We start from the raw sequence: 6,706 nt of genomic DNA, 5'->3' as shown, positions 1-6,706 counted from the left end.
AAAAAATGGTTTTGGCACATGATATACTTGATTCTTTGCTAAATGAATAGCGCTTTGGCTATCACAATACACGTTAATATGCTCCTGAAACAATCCCAATGTTTTAACCATACCTTGTAACCAAATATCTTCCTTTACAGCCTCTGTTACAGCCATGTATTCGGCTTCTGTGGTTGACAACGCAACTATAAACTGTAGTGTAGACTTTCAACTTATTGGTTCTCCAGCCAATGTAAACACATAACCGGTGGTTGATCTTCGTTTGTCCAAATCACCGACATAGTCAGAATCAACGTACCCAATAACACCTTTATCAAGTGTATTATCCTGCTTGAACAGTAATCCAATATCCACGGCCTTCTGAATATACCGTAGAATCCATTTCACAGCTTGCCAATGTCCTTTTCCAGGATTATGCATATACCTGCTTACTATACTAACTACCTGTGAAATGTCGGGTCTTGTACATACCATTGCATACATCAAGCTACCTACTGCATTAGAATACGGAACTTGCAACATGTATTCTCGTTCCGTATTCGTCGAAGGAGATAGTTGTGCAGAAAGCTTGAAATGAGATGTCAACGGGGTACTTACAGGTTTTGTCTGCTCGTTCATGCCAAACTACTGTAATACCTTCTTCAAATACTACTTCTGAGACAATCTAACTCTGCCATGAGCTTTATCTTTACATATTTCCATGCCAAGAATCTTCTTAGTTTACCTAAATCTTTTATCTCAAACTCAAGATTGAGTTGAGTCTTCAATCTCTCAATTTCAACTTTGCTCTTAGATGCTATCTGCATATCATCAACATATAAGAGCAAGTATATGAAAATTTCTTCTTGTAGCTTTTGAAAATAGACGCAATGATCAAATTTACTTCTTGTGTACCTTTGCCCTTTCATGAACTGATCAAATCACTTGTACCACTGCCTCAGAGATTGCTTCAGTCCATAAAGCGACTTTGTTAGTTTTCAAACCCAATTTTCTTTACCAGCAACCTTGAATCCATCTAGCTGAGTCATATAGATTTCCTCTTCCAAATCACCGTGTAAAAACGCGGTCTTCACATCAAGCTGAACTAGTTCAAGATCATATTGTGCAACCAAGTCTAGTAAAATCCGAATAAACGAATGCTTCAGAACTGGAGAAAACACTTTATTGTAGTCTATTCCTTCTTTCTGAGCGTAACCTTTTGCTACCAATCTAGCCTTGTATTGAATTTCATTTTTACTAGGAAATCCTTCCTTCTTTGCATATACCCATTTGCATCCAATTGTCTTCTTTCCCTTAGGCAGTGTCACCAACTCCCAGGTCCTATTTTTATGAAGAGGCTGCATTTCTTTATTCATGGCTTGCTTCCACTTTACACCTTAGTGTTACTTATTGCTTCTGTGTAAGTAAACGGAACATCATCATCTGCAATTAAAAGTGCATAGGCCACTATATCATCAAAGCGAGCAGGCTTACGAATCTCTCTTCTTGGCCTCCTATATGCAATTGAATCTTGTTGCTGTAAAGGTCCTTGGGTCGGAACTTCTTCATCATTAGTCCCTACAATATTAGCTGGATCATCATTAACCTTTTCAAGCTCCACCTGCTACAAAGTACTGTTGGTTTTATCATCCTTTTATGAATCCTTGTACTTTAACATGGTTGATTCATCAAAAGTCACATCTCTACTGAAAATAATCTTCCTTGTATCAAGACACCAGAGACGGTATCCTTTTACTCCATCAGTTATACCCAAGAATAATACTTTCTTTACTTTTGGGTCTAACTTAGATTCTTTTACATGATAATATGCAGTGGAACCAAAAACATGTAAAGAATCATAATGAGTAGCAGATTTACCAGTCCACATCTCCATAGGAGTTTTTCCATTTATTACAGCTGATGGCAAACAATTAATTAGATGGCACGCATATGTAACTGCTTCAGCCCAAAATTCCTTGCCTAATTCAGCATTGGACAACATACATCGAACTTTCTCCAGTATAGTCTGATTCATGCGTTCTGCCACCCCATTATGTTGTGGTGTATCCCGAACAGTGAAGTGTTGCACAATGCCCTCATCTTGACATACTCGTAGAAATGGATCATTTTTGTACTCAGTACCATTATCTGATCATAGTCGTTTGACCTTTCGACCAGTCTGAGTCTCCACCATCTTCTTCCATTTTAGAAATGCATCCAAAACTTCACTTTTTCCTTTCATTAGATACACTCATAATTTTCTTGAATAATCATCAACAAAAGTAACAAAATAGTGTATACCTCCCAAAGAAGCTACTTTGGTAGATCCCTATACATCAGTGTGAACGTAGTCCAGAATTCTTTTCGTATTGTGAATTACTGGACCAAATTTTACCCTTGTCTGCTTGCCCAGAACACAATGTTCACAGAATTCCAATTTGCAAGAATTTGCACCTTTCAATAAGCCTTGCTTCGTCAAAGTCTGCAAAGCTTTTTCTCCAGCATGTCCCAATCGCATATGCAATAACCTGGTAACCTCTAAATCTGCATCTTTCGCAGAAACTGTTGATGTTGATCCAATAACTGTACTTTCATTTAAAAAGTACAAGTTATTTCTTCTTGTGCCTTTCCTCACCGTTAATTCCCCGACTACTACCTTTAGTAATCCATCTCTCAAAGTGATTATGAGCCCTTTAGATTCTAGGGCCCCTAATCAGATAAGATTTTTCTTCAAGCTAGGTACGTAGCGAACATCTGTCAAGACTCGGATTGAGCCGTCGTGATTCTTCAATTGGATTGTACCCACTCCCATTGTCTTACAAGCACTGTCATTACCCATAAGAACAACTCCACCTTCTAGCTCTTTAGGACTAGAAAACCAGTCCTTATTAGGACACATATGGTAAGTACATCCTGAATCCAAAATCCACTCATCCGTATGACATGCCAGTGCCATGCTAACCAAGCTAAAGTTTGACTCCTCATCATGCTCCGCTACACATGTATTAGAAATAGCCTTGCCCTTTTGTAACTTAGGACAATTCTTTTTCTAATGCCCTTTCTCACGACAAAAGGCACATTCATCTTTGGCGGGTCTCCCTTTGGACTTTCTCTTTCTACCAGATTTGCTGCTGTATGAACGACCTCTTACTGTTAAGACTTCTATAGTTGTATCTCTGTGATTTCTTTTATCTTTCTTTCGAGTCTCAAATCTATACAACGCACTACAGACTGTATCAAATGTGATCGTGTCCTTCCCATGAAGCAATGTGGTGGTAAGATGATCATATTCATCAGGAATGAAATTCAACAACAATAATGCCTGGTCTTTATCTTCAAATTTCTCATCCAAATTTAGCAAGTCTGCTAAAATTTTATTGAATGAGTTCAAATGGTCATTCATCGACATACCGGGAGCATACGTGAATCAAAAAAGGTTTTTTTCATATAAAGCCTATTTTCAAGACTTTTCGTTAGAAACTTTTCTTCTAGTGTATCCCATAACTTCTTCGCTGATGTCTCCCTCATGACAGAGTACTTCTGCTCTTTGGCCAAACATAGGCGGATTGTACGACACGCCTGTCTATTAATCTTGGCCCATTCCTTGTCATCCATCTTGTCAGGTTTTTCTTCAAGGGCTATATTCAGCTCTTGTTGACATAAGACATCCAGGATCTCACATTTCCACATACCAAAATTATTGGTACCATCAAATTTCTCTATTCAAATTTTGCATTGGTCACAGTAGTCCTTGCTGATGACGATGCCTCTGCCATTTTTTTTCTCCTCGATCCCAACTACTGTATACGTAAATAGTGCCATATACATGAATAGTGTCCTAAATGGTCGTATTTCCCGAGTACAAATCTAGCTCTAATACCAATTGTTGCGCGGAAGCGTGTAAAAGAGTAAAATTATTGTACTAAAAAATCACACTAAGTTCAATTCCCTGAAAAGAGAGGTGGATCACGAGGATCACTTAAGTACCAGGTCTTTCCTAGCCAGAATATCCCTCTATCGTAGTTTAATAGCACAATAAATCACTACAATCACACTCACAAAATATTCAAAAATAAATAATAAAGAACACCAAAATTTTAACGAGGTTCGGCAAATTTTGCCTACATCCTCGGGCACTACCAAATATATTTCACTCCAAAAATACAAGTGAAATTTACAAATAGGGAGAGAGAATAATGCTTTAAGTAGAGAATAACAAATATGGGATGAAGAAAATGAGAAATGGTTAGGCCTATTTATAGTTGAGGTTCAAGGATCAACTTGCAAAAATCCCTATACAATTGGGACCAAAATTGCAATTATCCCATGCTAAATTTCAAACCAAATTTCAGTGCCTGAACTGTTTTGATTTTCGATGCCAAATTTTCTGACACTCATATCTTTGACTTTTCAAAGATATGGGTAGTTGCTAATAGTTCTTAAAGGTATTCTCTTATTTGGAATGAAATTCAAGGGATGAAGTGATTATAAATGAGGGGGAAAACCTCTATTTATAGTTGAGCTCCCCCAAATCCAATGGTACAGATTGAATTACATAAATGGCTGAGAAGTGTATATTTACAAAATGAGAGTCCTTAGGGATTTTCACTTTATACATTGTAATAGGCCCATTTCGCCCGGGCCCATTAGAATAAAAACATAGAAATTAAAAAACCAAAAATAAAAAAACACACAAATAAAATTCCAAATACCAATGTCCTTTTACAAATTTTTTAGGCCCAGATAAAGAATTTATACCAGCCCAAATACCCAAATTCATAAACCCCTAGCCCGTATAGCCCAAATTCAAAAAGAATTCCAGCAGCTAAGCACCAGAAGCTTCTGGAACATGCCAGAACAGTGCCAGGGGGTTGGGTCTCACGAAGGGTTTCCTCACACGGCTTCTTTCACGCATGCCTCTCCCCGCTCCTCCGTACGGATGATCCTATAAAGAATACACGAGAAAGAAGCTAACAGAATACAACAGATGACAGCCAATAAAATGTATTTTTATTTTTTATTTTTTCTCTGTAAGTTTGGCTATAAAAGCCGATAATTGTACCTGCAAATTTTTCACGAAGAGATTACGCACACTCTATGCATACTGTATTTGTGCACACTTACAAAGAATAGAAGAAAAGCAATAGAAAATTAATAGAGGTGATTTCACTTTTTTTTGCTTTTCTTTTACTGTTCTAAATTGATTTTCTTAGTTTGCTCATTTTCTTTACGCGATTGAAAGCCGATGAGAGCCCCAAATACTCCTGCTATGCGGATGTGAGGGCGAGAGGCCAAGCAATGTTGAAAGTCTTTGTATTTTATGAATTTCTTCTTGTTTTTTTTAAGAAAATAACATGAGATTTGAGTTGCTTTTCAAATAAAGAAGAAAGGGGGAAAAGTACTTACCAAGTCCTTTTAGATCTGGTCGAGCTTCTTTTGTAACACCCCTCGCCTGCATCCGACGCCGGGACGGGGTTCGAGGTGGTACCTGACTTTTACTAACACTTTCATACTAAATAGGGCCATGAAATCTCAAATAGTTAAAAACTTTTCTTTTCACATACAATCTGTCCCATATACGGGCTTACGAGGCCCAAAACATACATCTGGAGTGGTTCGGGACCCAATCGAGAACTCATGAAAAACTTAAAAAAATCTCTTGCGTTAAGGCTTCACACCCCCATGTGCTCAGGCCGTGTGGCCAGAAATAGGCTAATTATTAAGCCTTTTATCACTCTCACACCATATGCATAGATACATACTTATCCAATAACATACAACGTGACATAAATGAGCTCTTAAACATCTACAAACATGTTATGCTCAAGTTATTTTCTTATGCAATAAATATTATAGAATTTGCCCATATCATTACCACATACTAGACATAACTATCATTACATCACAAACCATTCATGAAGCATTATTAACTATTTACCAATCACTTAATCCTGCATTAGTTACTAGCTCATCAATGAATCTCAATTCAATCTCTAGGCATACATGTTGTAAGCCACATCACAAGAAATAATAACATAAATGCATAAGAATAATCATATGGGCCCATAACGATATTAGCCGACATAGGCCAATTTACATAACTAATACTACCTTAATAACAAGCCAATGCCTTTGGCTAGATCATAATATTACATACTCACATTAAAACCCTATACATGCCATAGACTCGAATCACTTGAGTTTACTTACTCCGATAACGTTAACTCGATAGAGTGATAATATCTCTGACGGCCTCCAACCCGAGCTAACTTGGAAACTCTAAAAACCATGGGAAAGAAGGGGGGTAAGCTTTCGCTTAGTAAGTTCATATGAAAACAATAAGCAACTCATTAACTTGTTTTATCAATGTTTACAACATATTCTCAAGTTCACTACAAGTTGTCTTCCTGAGCAACAGTCACTAAATTATTTATATCTGGAGCTACGAAACTCCGAATTAAGTTCCGTTAATTTTCCCTGAAACTAGACTTATTTTACTTTCTTTCATAAAATTTCCAGAATTTTTGGTTAAGCCAAATAGTACAGTTTATTAGTTAAAGTCTCCCCTATTTCAGGGTATGACCACTCTGACCCCTGTGCACTACAAACCGAATTTCTCCCTGTACAAAATTCCAACAACCATGCCGTTTATTTCCCATAAAAATAGACTCAATAAGGAATCTATGCATGTAAGGTATAACTCTTAATAATTTTTGTACAATTTTTG

General features: G+C 37.1%; 1 long non-coding RNA gene across 1 annotated transcript; it reads right to left on the bottom strand.

Moving 5' to 3' along the window:
* Positions 1 to 4,461: 4,461 nt before the first annotated feature.
* Positions 4,462 to 5,877, bottom strand: LOC121214676 (uncharacterized). Its single transcript, XR_005910291.1, has 2 exons — positions 5,386 to 5,877; positions 4,462 to 4,924 (listed from the first exon to the last, which is right to left on the bottom strand). It is a non-coding gene; the product is annotated as an uncharacterized lncRNA (long non-coding RNA).
* Positions 5,878 to 6,706: the final 829 nt, after the last annotated feature.

The sequence above is a fragment of the Gossypium hirsutum genome, chromosome A02 (assembly GCF_007990345.1).
Source record: "Gossypium hirsutum isolate 1008001.06 chromosome A02, Gossypium_hirsutum_v2.1, whole genome shotgun sequence".
NCBI lineage: Eukaryota > Viridiplantae > Streptophyta > Magnoliopsida > Malvales > Malvaceae > Gossypium > Gossypium hirsutum.
The sequence above is the reverse complement of the archived record's forward strand: the minus strand, read 5'-3'. Positions and strand labels throughout refer to the sequence as shown.